We start from the raw sequence: 17,848 nt of genomic DNA on the forward strand, positions 1-17,848 counted from the left end.
GGTCAAGACTGATTTGCATATGGCTGGGTCCAAACTGGAATGGCAGGGTGAGCAAAAAACTGATGGATTAAACCCAGATCTGTGACTGGGGGTGAATGTTTGATTTGTTCTGCATTCCGTCCATTAACTGTTCTTTTTCCACATAGTGTTTTGGGGCATTTCCTGTCACGGGCACTAGGCCTATCCACACAAGTGAGGTACCATTTGTATCGGGAGATTTGGGGGAACGCTGGGTGGAATGAAATTTGTGGCTCCTCTCAGATTCCAGATCTTTCTGTCACCGAAATGTGAGGAAAAGGTGTTTTTCTTGCCAAATTTTGAGGTTTGCAAAGGATTCTGGGTAACAGAACCTGCTGAGTGCCCCACAAGTCACCCATCTTGGATTCTCCTAGGTGTCTAGTTTTAAAAAAATGCACAGCATTGGTAGGTTTCCCTAGATGCTGGCTGAGCTAGAGGCCAAAATCCACAGCTAGGCACTTTACAAAAAACAGCTCTGTTTTCTTTGGGAAAATGTGATGTGTCCACGTTGTGTTTTGGGGCATTTCCTGTTGCGGGCACTAAGCATAACCACACAAGTGAGGTACTGTTTTTATCGGGAGACTTTGGGAAACGCTGGGAGGAAGGAAATTTGTGGCTCCTCTCAGATTCCTGAACTTTCTGTCACCGAAATGTGAGGAAAAAGTGTTCTTTTGGCCAAATTTTGAGGTTTGCAAAGGATTCTGGGTATCAGAACCTGGTGAGAGCCCCACAAGTCACCCCATCTTGGATTCCCCTAGGTGTCTAGTGTTCAAAAATTCACAGATTTGGTAGGTTTCCCTAGGTGCCGGCTGAGCTAGAGGCCAAAATCCACAGCTAGGCACTTTACAAAAAACAGCTCTTTTTTCTTTGGGAAAATGTGATGTATCCACGTTGCATTTTGGGGTATTTCCTGTTGTAGGCGCTAGGCCTACCCACACAAGTGAGGTACCATTTGTATCGGGAGACTTGGGGGAACGCTTGGTGGAAGGAAATTTGTGGCTCCTCTAAGATTCCATAACTTTCTGTCACCGAAATGTGAGGAAATCTCTGGGACAGCCCCCCTTGCTGACTCATGTCCGGTTTCTTCTGTGCAAATGATGGCACCACTGGACCAACAGTAATCGGCTGCGATATTGCATCTGGGGCTGTCCTAGCCCCCGAACATTCTGGGAGAGTAACTCCCATGCTCTGATTCATAATCGGTGACAAGTCCGGCTGTGTCCCTGTCATAGGTGTGAACCTCGGCATCCCCTGCGGCTGCCCTTGGGGGAACAAAATCAGGGTTGGCTCAGTCTGAACCAATAGTGGTCTTGGAACCACTTGCTCCGTAGGCACCACTAAATTCGGAGTCTTCTCCAAAATAGGCACATCAGGGTACATTCTTTGTTTTGGTGGCGGATGGATCTGTGCCTGAACTGCTGGAGTAGTCAACACATTAGGACTACCTTGGACCACACCCTGTATCTGGCTAGTATTAACCTGCACTTGGCTCACTGCTCCCATTGCCTGTGCCAGGGCTGTTGCATCAACACTAGTACTCGGACCATTGTCATGGACCGCATACAGTGGTGGTCGATCTCTCAGTATTTGTGTAACAAGATCTTCAGCATCAGAGTCCTCCTCTACTATGGAACACTTTCTTGCCTCCTTACTCTCGGAGGGACTTTTATTAGACTTTCTAGTCGCTTTCTTTCCTTCCGTCTCAGCTTCCTGTGTAATTGCTGGAAACAATTTGACATCCTGCAATGTCACTGATCTCCACTTCCCCATCCCATCTCACCTCTGCTACTGACTTTTCTACTTTTCTCACTCTCCTCTCAAATTTCAATTGCTGTTGCTGCCTAGCTACCAACTCCCAAACTGCTAATGCCTCAAACTGTGCTGGTCTCAGAAGGGTCTTTGATTCATATAGTGCCATCCGCAATTGCTCTAAAATTCTCAAATTGAATGTCCCATTCTCAGGAAATGCTAAACTCCCATTTTTCTCTGTCAACTTCCACCACTTTTTATACCAAAGACATGGCGCGACACCTCGCTCCTCCATTACAATGTAAGCTGGTGTACCCTCTGGCGGAGTAGGCTCTCCAACATTCGCTCTAATGTAAGTATCTTCCCTTAGGGCACTCTCCAATGCCTTGAAAAAGTCATCTTTTCTACGTTGGTGTATTCAAATCAGGTAATGACTTTTACTCCCAAGATTCCTTTCACCCACATTCTCAACCAATTGCCTCTCAGGGACGGCTGCCAATCCATGCGCGACCCTTCTTACTAACCGACCTATCCCAGCACGGCTTCAATGACGTCACACTCACACGTACTGCGGATGACAAAGTCTTGCGCCTCGTCCTCCAAAACTTCAGTTCACACAAACTAATGCAAAATATTGCGAGCACTAATCAAAAACCAATAACAAAAAAAACAAATCTCCTGGTTTACTACATGAAAGATAACACAATCGCTTTAGAAACCTTACGGATTTTCACTGATGGCCCTTTCGCTCATGCAGCTATTCCTCTTTCTCGGTCTTCTAGATTTGCAAGCAAAATTTGACTAGCAAGTTTTACTCTCAACTGTCCTCGTGCACATAGGACTCGCCAAATCTCAGTCAAAATTTTCTCTCACTCACTTTACTCACACACTGACTCGTTGACCATGCCTGATCAACCTACTAAACCAGACAGATTACAACATATAACCAAGTGTCTCATACACTTTTTCAATATACTCCGGAGTCTTAGACCACGCAGGGTCCGTACATCAACAACCACGTGGACAATTTTTGAGCACAAAGCATCACACACATGTGAAGTTCGACGACGTCCCTACTCTCATACTGCAGAGTACGCACACTCCTACTAAAACATCATCTGGAGTACGCAAACTCCCTAAGTTCTCCCATACGTCACAATTCACCTACAATTTGCATAAGCTGTGCAAGCGTAACCTAGCTCTCTCACTGTATCACTAGAACGCGGAGAACATACCCAACACTACTAGCAGGAGCCAGGATCTTGGAAAGTCATTTCTGGGCTTAAGGGGACATCATTTCTCTACAAATGCCATTTTGAAAAACAAAATCCAAATCTAAATAATACTGAACTCGTAACTTGCTCCAGGCCCTCATGGCAAGCTCCCAAAGAGACTAACCATCAGTCTACTACCACGTCTGATAACGCGTCAGTCCTTAATAAGTAAACGTACAAGGGGACGCGTATAGGTCTATTATCCTTTTGCCTCATTTAGGATGTTCTTACCATAGTTCCAGAGCAGAACCACAATGATCAATGCACAATAATCATTAGTCAAAAACAATAATCAATGGAGTCAGTAAAATTCACACCCAATGACTGGAAGGTCATGAATAACCACACCTTTAATTAAAGTTCTGTAAGTTTATTTCCCTTTTCTTAACAATGCTAAAGTCATATAGATTAAGCTTCATGTCAGATCACACGCAATTTCTAATAATTGTTAACCAAAAGACGCAAGAAACACAAACTAATCAAAGCTTGAATCACTATGCATTCTAAAGCATCAGTACAAATCATTAATAAAACCAATTTCAATAAAAATGCAGAATCCATAGAGTTCAGCAAAATAGTTCGTCAACTAATTGTCCCCTGCAATTGTCAGTCGTCATGTGAATAGCCTTAACTAACTTCAATTAGCATCAGCATGTGGGCCTTCATGCAAAACAATATAGAACACATATTTGGAAAACGTCTACCTAAAGAAAACCATTAAGACAGCGCAGTTGGTGCCTAGAAAGGAAAGGCATAAAAATGCAATTCAGTCACATTGTCATATCTACCTATCCACAGTATGGGTCAGCAAGCAGAGTCAGTCTTCGTCCTCAGGGCATCAATCGATCAGCAAAACATCAGGCTCTCAGTCAGAGAATATGAGCCCAATGACAAAATCTCAAATTTCCTCTTAAGTCAATATTGCATCTCATAACAGGGTAAGATCAAATCTGTCTGTGTTCTCCTCTGTCATGTTGTTATATCAAAGTCACCCAAACTATCCCCTAATTTCCAATTGGTGAATTAATCATACTTTATTACTCTGTCCAATAATTTTCATATTCCAAATCTATGAATTCGAGTATTTCACACTTCACATGTCGTTGATTGGTCTGCTTTACGATGTTCTCATCATCCAGCTTGTCAGGTATGTATCAATTTTGTTGCATCTTCGCCTCCAGTCAGTGTCTTCATTGTTCACGTCCTGGGAAAGTATATCTCGCACACATTACACTCAGTATGATACAATTTAAGGACTCTGTCTCCTGTTAGTTGGTTCTCCTGGAAAGCTTCTGCTAAGCATTTTATTAAACAAAGACCATTTCACAGTTAGTTTACTCTGTCAGCATTTTCTATTAAATGCTAATAAAACAGCTTCTGTTTTAGGCCTGGCAAAACTAGGCCAAGACAATTGCTAAGTTAAGGCCTACAATTAATAAGCAAGAACTTATTTCATACCTCTCAATATGACATATTACTACATTAAACTAATACATTTTCAATATTTCATGTGGCTTAATCAATATTTAGTACAAATCGTGAACTCTGGTGGCCATTCTTCGAAGTCACAATTTCAAATGTGCACATTATTTTTCTACGTTATTCATTTTTCTACATAAATCATTATTCAAAATACATAAACACTCATTAATAATTTCTAATTAAGACATCTGCTTCCGCAGCGGCACCATATCCATGCACCACTGAGGGGTGCACAATAACAGGTAATGGATTCTGCGTTAGTATGGGTCGCCACACTTGTTTCTATTTCAATGCTGCTCAGATGAGCAAATGAAGTGCCCCAGAGAAGTTGTCATTGCCTGGGGAAAGGCTAGTTGTTCCTGAGAATCACTCCCATGATTTGCTATCTGTGATCAGCAATCCTAGTGTATGTTCCTTTAATCAGGCAGTGCCATCTGTCTAAAGACTTTACCCTCCACGACCTTGGCACTCCTCCTCCATAGGATCAAACAGTGGTAATGATTGGAAGGTGTGGAGGTGGACATTGGTTATAGTGGGTTGGTAACTCATCACTGGCAGCACAGGCCAATGTCTTGTGTCTTCTCATCAAACACTCCCTAAACATTCCACAGCAAACAGTGACACCTGTCAAAGTGCACTGCAAATTAGCAGTAAGGCAACATATAAAACGGAGGGGAAACCCCAAGAGGGATGTGGTAAACATAACAAGCAAGGCTCTGCAGCATGCATAAAACCCCAAAGGAAACACATTGGTTTGTCACAGCAGCTATCTTAAACATCTAACCAGATGCTGATAGACTGGAGTCAGGTGCATCCAACCCAAATGCTAGACATAAAGTGGGTCATGGATTGCAGAGCCAAGCAGACTGCACATCAACTTTGCATTCTTTGACTTAGACTGGGGTAGGTGCATTTATGCCTAGATAAGAGCAGGAGAGCATCAAAGCTGTTAGCTCTTGCTGGACCTGTGAAGGCACCACCCTCTGCGAGAACCATAATGGATGGCCAGAGTCCAGGGCTGCTTCTACTGTACTGTAAGCTGTGCAACCCTGCAAAAGAGTAACTTTATCTCTATCATCATGAAATGGTGTCTACATCAACAGCAAATGTCTGCAGACGAGGAGTTGCACAAGGATAAATTACATTCATCAGAGGTTGACAGAGTGGCTAGGAACAGGAGATCAGACTGTACAGCCACTGTGTAAGAGGTTGGGGCAGACACAGGAGGTGGAAGCACACCACCAGGGCAAAGGAACTGACTACTTGTTCCTTGTGCGGGGTTTCTCTAAAAACGGTGATCTGATTACTCCACCTTTGCTGGTATACTCTTTACAGAGTTCAGGAGAGTATCTTCATTTGGGCTTCTCTTGTTGGGCTTATTGATCAGCGACTGCTAGCTTCTTTTTATGGCTCTTTGATTAAAATGAATGTTCTACCAGTGGGGTATAGGCCTAAAGTACAAAGCTGAAACTTTATATTCTCTTGTACAGTACACCATACATATGTATACTGTGATTTAATGTAAATATAATACATGGGAATCTGTAATCCCTATATAAGCGTCAGTCCTGGGTTTCTTTATAATCAGCCAGTTGTTATGCAATCAATTGCCAATTATAAAGAAAAGTTTGCATAACTTGACTATTATAAGTTATTACAGTTGAGTTCTGATGTGGCAATGCCTGCTACCAGAGCTAGCAGCTGAGGTGAAAGGTAGGTCAGGTCACAGAGCATAACTGAAGCACATGTTTGAAGCAATGAAATCAGAGATTTTCTTTTTTTTTCTTCTACTCTATTGGTCTACCTTACAATGACAAGCAGATCAAACTTGTTTATTTTTTGCACTCCATAGATAGAGAAAAGCTAGAATTTTTCTGCATGTCTCTACACTTTTGGAACTACTAGAGCTTTAAAAAAAACTGACTTGCTTCAAACTGTTTCTAGTATCTGTTTGCAACAAATTTCGAACAGGTTTTTGATGTGTTTAATTTTGCACCAGATATGAAACAGCTTTGCACCAAGATTTTAAGTTGTTTGTGTGAAAGGTGATGGTGTTATGGGATAAAGCACCCCCTGGTGTACATGAAAAGGATATTGCAAGTCACCTCGGAGTTTCATAACCTTGAAAATGGAACTTCACCTTTGGCCTCATTCCTCAATAGGGTTATGGAACTCCTCGATGATTTGCAATATCCTTATAATGTAAGTCAGGAAGTACTTTATCCATTATATGATTTCAGTTATAAATGTTGTGTATATGTTACATATGGGCCTGATGCATTATGAATTGTATGCTTTTTATATTTTAAGATTGATGATTTTTAGAAAAAAAAACATGCCTGAAAAACGTTTTCTGTAAATATCTATATGACCTTATAAAAAGTGTTGAATAAATCTGTCCATCTTTTTGAACTATACCGAAGGACTTCGTTGGGCTTAATGAGCTTCAATCTATAAGTATTGTACTAACACCTCCTATGGGTCAAACTTACATGACTACTAACTTGCCTCTTATTTCACTAATGGAATTGTCAGTGGGGATCAGCCATTAACGTTTCTAAGTTCATGTATAAAAACTATCACTTTTAGTATATATCAGTCCTTGCATTGATATCTGATGTACTAAGGCACGGCGTTCTGTTTTTTAAAGAAATACCCTTCTTTGAATTTTGAAGAGGCTGTGTCTTATTTTCACATAACGTTTATTGTACAATATACATACCAAACAATTCCATGGCTTGGCTTGTGCATAAACTCTTAGAGCCAAGCAAGATCCTTGGCTCACCTCTGGCTCAGCCTTATCATTTGCTGGTGTGCGCCACCTCTATTGCAAGTCAGGTTTGTATCTGGAGCTATCAGTCACTTGATAAATTTCATTGTAAAAGGCGAGGACTGGAAACATGGGGTCCCGCCTTCATGCACTGATTTCACAGCTTTAAAATCAAGGCTTCTGGCAGCGGAGACAAAGAAGCATGCCTGCAGCGAATATACATTTCAGATAAGTGATCACAGGGACTCCAGGCTGCTATGGTGTATGTGACCACAGGCATGAGCCCAGGTGGGATGGGATGGTGCGTAGCTTCGAAGGGGTGTTTGAGGTGTGAAACACCCAAATGCATTATTGGCTCTGTAATTGGATCTGTGGGGCATCAGTCATTTTATTATTTCTGTCCTGGATTTTATTGTCATTCTCTTTCCACTAAGATCTTTTAACTTGTTCATAGGTTTGGAGTGGAAACGTATGTTTACAAATATATAAATTATAAAAATAATAAATCTGCATGCATGCATAGAAGTACTCCTTGAATAAGTGAAAATGTACTACCTTTTGGCATTCACAAGGATTGGCAGCAGTAGACTTGAAAAGCTGCTCCAGTCTCAGGTTTCAAAGCATACTACTGGCAATCAGACACTCAGAGGGTGAGGGGGTGATTGCTTGAAAATAATCTGGCCAGTGGCAACTGTTTTGGGTAGCATTCCAACTCACTGTTTTCACCCACTGTGCCACTCTACACAAAGACAAACTTAATGCAAATCAGTACTGACCTTGTTGCTCTTGGGAACAGTCCACCCCGAACTTTGGTCATCTCATTCCTCCCCCCTACAGTCCACTGCTTTTTTAGTTCAGAAGTTTGATATTCACACACCCAGAATATCACTGCCAAAGCTAAGCTCCTGGCTGGCTTCCTATCAAACAGAGGATTCATTTTAAGTCACTACGCACCACTTTAAAAGCACATCAGGGGAACCTTCTATTTGCAGAATGGTGAATATAATCGAGTCTATTGCTACGCTCGTCCTCAGGATACCAACTGTTATCCTGAAATTCAGTATATCAAGCAGTGGTGACTATGGCTTCACAGCATGTGCCCCACGTCTGTGAAAGCCTCTTCCCTCTCAAATTTGGATTGAAAACATTCTTCTGTCCTTCAGGCACTATTTAACATAGCTTTTCTCACAAGCTTCCTCTTCTTAAACTGCGAATTATTGTACAAGCTTTTCCTCTTAAAGCTTGCTTTTAGACCAGGCATATCTCATATTAGTACCGTGCCAAGAAACGCTTTGGTGTATGAGTGCTATAGACGTAGAAAATAGAATTGGAAACAGAAATAGTAGACACTTACAGAATACTGGATCACAGCATGGATGGTTGTGATGTGAAATCTGGAGAGGCTGCAATCTCAGCAGAGGAAGGCTACAGGGAAAAGCATTTAAAACTTGGATTAGTCTTACCACTAGTGGCAACCTTTCCAGAGCTAAAGCAATAAACACAAAGGTGTTAACGAAGGCCCATTCGGCCTAGCCTCACTTCCATACTCACAATTGATTTCTGCCACACACATCTAACCATCAATACCTCACACCAGATACACACATAAATCACAACTGTCACAAACACCATCACTGCTTTACACAACGCAGCATATAGCCATTAAACAGATGCCTCATTAACCCAGATCTATTGGTTTTGTCAAATGCTTGTTCGTTTGTGACGAAATGGGACATAGCGCTTCTGTTGTCACAGGTGTTATCTTGGATTTTCTCTCTAGGATTAGTACCAATCCATGGGCTTTTCTACTCTATGGAAGTGATTCAAACGTAATCACAATAACTTGGTTTAATTTCTGTCTTGCTTGGATATTGTCACTACTCATTCTGGACATATCACAAGTAAAAATGTGATTATTGTTTGACATGATTATTGTGCATTATTTCATGAGACTTCTAACTTTCTCAGAAGTCAATTATTTCCTATCTCTGGCATTGTACCTGCTACAATGTTGTTTAAAAACAGATGTAGCCAGTTTTACTCATGACATGCCATAATCCATACTTTTGTATAGAAAATGTATCTTGATATGCATTTTATATACTCTATGTTACTTTCTCAATTGTAGTGTTTTCTTGGACCAGCCCTTTGTCCTACCAAAAAAAGGTTTTAGGGCAGTGGCCCACTATTTGATTCCTTAGTCATTTTCCTACTTGTGCTGCACAATAAAGTGGTGCACAGAGGCAGTTTGCATGAATATAGTATTTGATTCAAGTATACTTGTATCCAAAAAGCCAATTAACACACTCATGAAAAAGAGGCTCAAGCTCCAGAAAATAAACTGTTGTCAAAACCCTTATACCTCGTTTGTAGGTCTGGCTTGATGGAGCAGCTGTCACCCGACCTACATCATCAGATCCCATAGATCTGACCTAGTTATTATTAAAAGTTACAGCAAAAGCAATCGACCTGACACTTATTGCGAAAAGCATGTTACAGTCAACAGAAATTTACAGGTGGACTGTTAGAAAATGTGGGCATGTATTTTGGCAACACATAAATATTTGTGGAACATCACAGACTGCAATAGCAGGCCATGGTTTTAGTGTTGGTTACTCCTTCTGACAAATCCTAGGGTCAAAGAATTGCACTGTGCTAATCCTTGTTAGGGCCTCTTACAAAGGTGTGTATATTGTTTTGTCAACTGTAATTTTGTACATATTTGCAATTTTATGACTTCCTGTTGGTTGCCTTGCCTGGAAGCTTATGCTTATTCAGTGGACATGAGTAGTTATGGAGCCAATCCAGAGAGGAGGGCTATAGGCTTGTGTCAGATGCCATAGGTTTATCTCATTGTTTGAAAAAGAGATGACGAAGGAAGTTGGACTGTCATATTTGTGTGAAAACCATTGATAAATCCAAAAGCCTTTAAAAGTGGGTTGTTATCAGTGGCGGCTCCTCTTCTATGGTGAGGAGCGTCGCCCCTCTGCCAGCAGCAGCAGTGGCAAAACTTTAAAAATAAAATGATAAAAACAATGTTTTATTTTCATAGAGGTGGGTCCGAGCAGATGACAGGCAGGGAGGGGGAGTGGTGTGCACTCCTCTCAATGCGCATGTGTGTTTGGCTGGCCATCTCAGGACAGCCAAACACACATGCGCACTGAGCTGTCTCCAACCTTGCCAAGTTGGAGACAGAAGGCAGAGGCTCCCAGTCTGCCTGGGTGTGCAAAGCCAGAGTGCCCAGGCCAATCCGGATGCTGCTCTCATGCTCCCAGCATGCCAGTAGGAATGGCTGCAGGGCAGACTGAGAGCCTTTGCCTGCAGTAGAGACCTGAAGAGCAGCGATGCGGCGATGCAGCAGGGATCCAGGTAAGTTTTTTTAAATATTATTATAGTTTTTGTTTTGTTCGCCCCGCCACTTGCCCCGCCACCTGCCACGGCTGGTTGTTATTAAACTGTGTTAACGCCTATAGACAGATATTTTGTTACATAGAATGACACAATTTACCTTAGAGCTTATGGTCAATATAGCAGGCCTATGTTACTTAAGGTGACAAGACAATTTTAAAGGCTATAGACCTGGGTGGGTGAATGCGAAAGGCTTTGTCAGATACCATAGGTTTGGCATTTTATTATGAAAACGTAGAACAAAGACAGTAGGCCTGACATGCTTTTCATAAAAATCATGTGTTAAAAAAACAATATGCTTTTAAGGGTAGATTGTTGCTATGCTTTGTTAATGCCTGAACGCAGGTGTTTGAATCTCAAAAATTATGTTACGAGACCAGAGATTTGCAGTTGGTGCTCCCTTTGACAAACCCTGGGGGTGCATGATTTGCAGTGTGATAATCCTTGTACTGCCCTCACAGGATGGTTTGACATATTTTGTTGTCTGCAAGACTCTTTAAAAAATAAAATCAGAACAATACATACATATATGTATATACATGCATATGCATTCACACATACAGGGCCTTTTGGTCAGCCTTCTTCTGCCAGTGGTCTATTTGAGTGTAATTCACATTCTGCTTCTGCCCATGAAAGAATTCAGCAGGAGGTAATGGAATAATGGATTAGCCCATTACTCCATGGGAATCAGCCCACTGGGTTCAGCCCACAGTCACTGGCTCTGTTGTGCTATGAGTGGCGGTAATTTTCCTGAGCCTACTGGCACATCCACTTGAAAATGAATGTGCTTCATTGCCAGGGACAGTAGGCCAGTCCTTCTGCTTCCCATTCCTTCTTTTATAGATCCCTTTGCATCTCTTGACTTATTTTCCTTTGTTTTTGAAGATTCTGCAGCTTCCCACACATTGCTAGTGGGCTGCATATTTTCCACTTGCCAAGTGGGCCACTGTTATTGAAACAGGCAGCCGTCTTGAAATGTATTGTCTTCTACACTGTATCACTGTTTAATGCCTACAACATGGCTGCCATGTTTAGAAGCATCCGTCAGTGATCTGAAATCTGTAGCACAATGATGCACCATTCACAGTGCTCTTCCAAGATTGTCGCACAGTGCAATGTTTACTGAGGGTTCATCTTGGATTGTTAAAGTACATAGAATGTCATTGTTTTACTGCTCTAAGGTGGCCTATACATTTGCTTCTAAACATGCCACTTATGTTAGAACTTTAAAACAATGTTATCCTATGCACAATACCATTGGACAATGACCGCTGGCTTCTAAATGTAATTTTTTTTTTTATTGCAATCATATGCATGCCATGTTTAGGTGGCAGCATGTTTTTTTCTACTCCTATTCTAAGATGTTATCTTGCTTATGCTTGTTGCATTCGTTGTGCGTTATATTGTCAATGTTTAAGTGGGCGAATTCAAGATGGAGAAAGTGGGTGGATGAATGAATTCACAATTACAATTATGACTGACAGATTGCACCTATGATCATGAATTATTGAGTACCTAAACTCATCAGTCACTGAAGGAGCAGTTTCAGTTAGGAGCCTTGCTTATTTTTTGCCAATGCTTATTTTATGGTGATAGGGGTATGTTGCCTTAAAAATTTAATGAACACCAAGGTCTTTGCAAAGAATGGTCTTGTTACTCAAATAACATCAGATGTATTATTTAACCATTGGAGCGGATGACTCTCTCTGCTCACTTGTGGTCTTGGGAACCTAAGGCTCTGGAAAAGAAGGGGTCTCGCGTTCAATGCTTGTTAGCCTTCAGTTGCACTTCTTGTAAAACAAGTGGGCCTTGAACCACAGAAAACGGATACTTACGCAACACTCTAAAATATGTTTTTACGCACCAGTATTCGTGCATCGCTAAAATACGTGAGTGCTCAAAATATAAAAGTTCTTTAAGTGCATATAAGCGCGTTGATGCACAGTGCATTCTTTAATACATATGCTACGAACCTTTAACCGGGGCTTATTTCAAAGTTGGCCACCAGGTAAATTACATTGTACGTTTTTGTTTCAGTTACTCCTTTTGAACATATAAAGCGTTTTCCTTTCCACTATTAACGTTCCAAAATTGCCTGCTTCTTTTGTCAAGAAATGTGTCACAGTAAAACTGAATTCTACCATTGATACATAGCTGTGATGAGATTTTTTAAGTGTATAGGTTATGTCCAGAAAGTGTATAATAGTCTCTTATCCAGATTAATTGCATAAAATATAAAGCACGGCACATCTGGTTGCACTTACGTATATTTCTAAGGATGTATTTTACAGTGTGACATGGATGGTCACGGTCTCAGTGCTACAACATGGTCTTGAAGGAGAGATTCGGTGTTAATTTTTCAGGTAGTTGGAGGCCTTCTGCTTTTTCAATTACCTTGGGAAGGAAGCGCAAGCGCGTGATGGGGCTGTAATAGGCGTGATTATCTGAGCAGAGGATAGTTACTTTCAGTAATGGCGAGACCATTCGGTGTATCCTGGGAGATGCCTTCCCAAAAGAGTCTTTTACGCAGATGTGGAGGGGGTGGGAGCTACTCGAACAGGCATTTCATGATCAATGAATGGATGATGTCATGGCCGAAAGAGATGGCTCTGGGTGCGTTGAGGATCTGTAAAAGCGCACTCGGCATCATTACGAGTAGGCCTGGGAGAAATATCGATTACGTGGGCTTGATGTGGAATTTCATGAGTTTGTGCTATTACACCACATTGTGTAATTAAGTGGGGTTTGCTGTGACAAATGTAACACCTGCGCATGGGAACAGTGGTCACCGACTTAAAGTGACTCTTGTTTGAGGTGCTTTCTTACAGTCATTTTGACTAATTATTCCGAAATGTGTCATGTTACTCAAAAACAATTTATTGAAATTTCGCAAAGTTCTAATTATGAGTTCCAATGATTTAGGGTCTGGAATATCACGGTTCAAGAATCGGAGATTCAGTCCGATATCTGGCACCTAAGTCCCAGGACTATGATGTATTCCCCTGTGAACTGGGGAACAGGAGTCCAAATCACATATTTTCCTCCTTTTAAGTGGAATGATCTGCCCAAATTCACATCCAGCGAGCATCAGCTTAGAACAGGAGGTAAATGGGTGCAAAGGCTTTGGCGTGGCCTGTGGTCAGAGTGGTGGGCGGTAAGACAATGTTGGTGAGCAGAGTTTGGAGGAAGACCGCATGCAACAGCAGAGTTGGCGGTGCTGGGAGCAGCAATTGTCTGCAGCGTCATAGCACTGTGCAGCAAAAGTCTGGATCCAGTGTCCCTGGGCCTGGAGTTATCTGGTCCAGTATTCACAGACTTCCAGGCCCAGAGTCACAGGACTAGTGAAAATGGCTCAAAGAGGTAGCTCACTCCAGAGTACTTATAACGCGATCCAGTGTGTTAAAAGATTGTCCACTTGAATGTGGATCTCAGAGGATTTTGAGGTACTGTGGTTCCATTCTACGTGTTTCTGATATAATTCCATAATTTCTCTGTATCTGCTGATGGCATTGTACAAACTGCAGAATTGTGGTATGGTAGGATCTAGGAATACTTTAAAGAAGGAACAGTTTTTAGGTTTTTATCTTGGTGAGATTTTTTTTGGCACACGAGTTTCACCATGGCCTTTCTTGTCCCACTTGTTGTGAGTACATTTTTGTGAATACCACATTGAGGGGTTCAGTTTGATTGTGCAATATTTAAGGGGGCTAATACGTTTATGTTGCCATGCACTATGAGAGTCATTTAATCTAGGTTGGGCATGCCATTCATAGTGACTCTACGGGATGGTAAGTACGTGAAGGCCCAGAGCATCTCAACAAGGTAGAGCTGGAAGGATCAGTATTGCAGAAATTGGTAATAGCATGGTAAAAACAAGTGTGTGGTACTGGCAAATACCAGATTAGGGTGTTCAGGTCTGTGAAAATGACATTTAAGGTGATGCCTTTAGTGTGGTTTCGTTCTCAATCAATGTTGCTGGAATGTTGAACCAAATTGACATCTCCTGGAAGCCTTCTGCCTTTTTGTACCTTATTTGCATTTGGTGGCCTGGTTGGCACCTTTACACCAGTGGACCTATATAACCCACTTTCTCAATCTCCATTTTGTACTTGAAACTAAGTTAACTCCCCTCCTCGCTCATTCCTTTGTTGAATCCCCTTCCACCTGGGAGCCAATGAGATCCTTTGGGTACCATCCTGGACACCCTCTTTCTTCATCACCTCTGGCTTGTATTGCGCCTGTCACTCTCCAATTTTCATCCATGCCTGCACACCCACAAAGTAACACACCATTTTCTTACACGTTCCTTTGTACGGGGCCCCACATTTCTTATGTTTTCATGTAACAAAGTGCAGAACAAATATCCTGCATACTTCACGTGAAAGGGAAAACACAGCGCAGCGCCATATCTACAAAAAATCTCCTCTTAGTGGTATCATTCACATAAAAGCTGATGTGCGCCTTAGATAGCCTTACACCACGGCACAGAGCTGATTGTGCACTGTCCAGTGTAGGATTTGTACCTGCAGCATACCCTTCTAGCACGCATTCCTCTGCAAAGACAAGTTGAGAAATGTCAGCCGCACTGGATATGTAGAGTGCACTGCAGCACACATGCAGTGTGTTAGATTCTAGGGGAAATGAATTAATTGCTTATTATTTGTGCCTCCTTCCACCAGGCATTTATATTTGACATAAAATCCACACATGTAAGATTAGTAAATCAGGACCCTTATTATGCAAAGGATGCACTGTCCCGGTTTGCTCCACGGCTCACAGTTAAACAAGGCCCCGGGTACACATGGGGAAAGTGCCCCCTATTACAATCATACGCTTCCCGCAGGGCAGCCAGGAACTTACAGGAAATCTGAGGTGAGAGGATTACTGAAAGGTGGAGCATCTGCTTGCTGTTACTGTCCAGTGGCACACCCCTGCACTTCAAAGTTGGGACAGAGATCCACCCTTCAACCACGAGTGGTGAGTGACTGCACATGATTGTAATGGTATGTCTGGGAGGTCCATTGGATCCCATTCCCCTGTTTGGTGACTGCCTTGAAGGTGGGCATTAACTGTGTGCCTTCTTGTGGTGTACAGCCAGTGAGCCTTCTGAGGCCTCTGCGCCCATCTCAAGAATATGGCGCAGGCACAGAGGCAAAGTGCTTCCCTCATTTGCATGGGGCTATGCCCACATTAAAATGTGAGAACGCTCCCTCTAAGATAGAGCTGGTGCTATATGTGCTCTGGGCCTAGCATTATAATAGAAGTGGCTTAACAAATATCCACAGCCTCTTTTGTAATACTACAGTTCCCCAGGGCACATAAAAAGGGCGCACATGCCTGTTGCCCCTTCAGGGCACTGTGTGTAATGCAGCCCCTGGAGTCAAAACTTTGGGTGTTTGTTGCGATCCCCGACCAGAAACACCCTTGATGCAAAGTGGTGCAAAGTGGAATTGACTCTTTGAAAAGGCCAACTTTTGCACTGCAAATTAAATCACTAGTCCCGCTTTGCACCACTTACATTGCTTTGAGCAGGGCTAGAATTGTTGTACTCAGTGCTTTAAACGGGCCGGTACTGTCCGGTACTGAGTACCGGCACTTTTTTTTATTTAGAGAGGGATAGTACTGGCACATACCAAGAAAAACTTAATACTTTTAATTGAAGAGTACCGGCACTTCTCGGAAACAAGCAGGTACTCTGCCACACAGTACCTGCAGTTTAATTTTTCCATTTCTATCACTCGTTGTACTAGTAAATCGGGGCCAACATGCCTTCCGCTTTGAGACACTGCGTACTCATGTGCCTTGCTCAAGGTCACCTGAAACAGCCAAAAACTCATCTGTTTCACACAAACCAAAATGGCAGATCATCAATTGAGAGACTCTTTCAGTAACGACTATTATTTCTAATTTGAAATTTTTCATGGTGAGCAAAACAAATACGACTTATCATTGATATTCTTGATAAGAATATTAAAACATTAATCCCAAAAGTCGGAAGTGATTTGCCAAGTGGTGTCTCTGCATCCCTACTATTGACATCACACTGAGCATAATGCTCGAGGGGGGTGAGTGGACAAGGCTATCTATAATACGGCGCAGGCCACCTTCAGACACCAAGCTTAAATGGCGACCTTGGCTCTTACAAATATTGTTTTTTTTAAATCCGGGACAGCACGTCACTCAGATAAAACGGTCCTTTATGTTTAGACGGAGGTTGCATTACAATGTGACTTTAAAGAAGTTCCCTTGTGAATAAAGGAGGCAAGTGTCAAAGGCTTATTTTGAAGGCCGCCACGCTGCGAGCTCGCCGCGTGCGTGTCTCAAACAGAAGCGAACCCCTCGATTGACAGAATCAAAAGCCGGCCTCGCCAAGGAGCCGAGGAAAAGAAAGCAAACAGCCTTAGAACACCGCAGCGCTAAGCACCGCGCGCGCCACTTAAGCATGCTTAGAAGCCGGTTCCAAAGCGGCCATGTTTACAGCATGGAGGCCCGAGGGACGCATCCCAGCCTGCGGTGCTCTCCGGCGGGGCTCTCGTGTTAACCTCTGACTAAAGCAGAGCTTCCTTCTTTGCCCTGCGAGAGGGGATAAATGGAAAATTATCCCTTTAGATGTCCTCTGTTTCCTCATCACTGGGGCCTTTTAAGTTTTAAGTGAAGACGAGACGCCTTAGGATGTCGCAGCCGCGCTCCTGCAATCCCAAATCATGCACACTGCTTTCTAATGTGTGATTCCTGCCTGTATGCTTTCAAATAGTGTTCATCCATTTTGATACCTGTCTGTAAAAGCAGCAACAAGATTATAATTCTTAGACGAAGAAAGACCACTGTGAAATTCAATCAAAATCCGTGCTAACAGTGGCTTTGGGGGTAAAATTTCCACTGCAGGGATTACCGCAGCGCGGAAGGGAGCCTCGAGGAGCATTTGTTTTTTACCAGCCTACCATAAACATGGACATCCGTACTTCATAAGAGTAGGAGGATATCACTGGGGAAAACATACGTGTGATTTTATTGTTAATTTAGAGTTTTGAAAGCGTTGTCCATATTGGTCCTAAATGGCAATGGCTCAACCCTGGCCTAAATGCCACATTGCAGACTACGACTAATCCATGCATCCAAAACTGGACAGATCTCAGTCACTTATAGG

The 17,848-nt window shown here is 42.4% G+C and overlaps 1 long non-coding RNA gene across 1 annotated transcript in view; it reads right to left on the bottom strand.

Annotated features, from left to right (window-relative positions):
* LOC138258585 (uncharacterized) overlaps positions 1-17,848 on the bottom strand; it is a 495,375-nt gene that overhangs the window by 408,718 nt on the left and 68,809 nt on the right. The window contains exon 3 of the long non-coding RNA XR_011198434.1: positions 8,648-8,718. This is a non-coding gene — a long non-coding RNA (uncharacterized lncRNA). The remainder of the gene's footprint in view (positions 1-8,647; positions 8,719-17,848) is intronic.

The sequence above is a fragment of the Pleurodeles waltl genome, chromosome 9 (genome assembly GCF_031143425.1).
Source record: "Pleurodeles waltl isolate 20211129_DDA chromosome 9, aPleWal1.hap1.20221129, whole genome shotgun sequence".
Classification (NCBI taxonomy): domain Eukaryota; kingdom Metazoa; phylum Chordata; class Amphibia; order Caudata; family Salamandridae; genus Pleurodeles; species Pleurodeles waltl.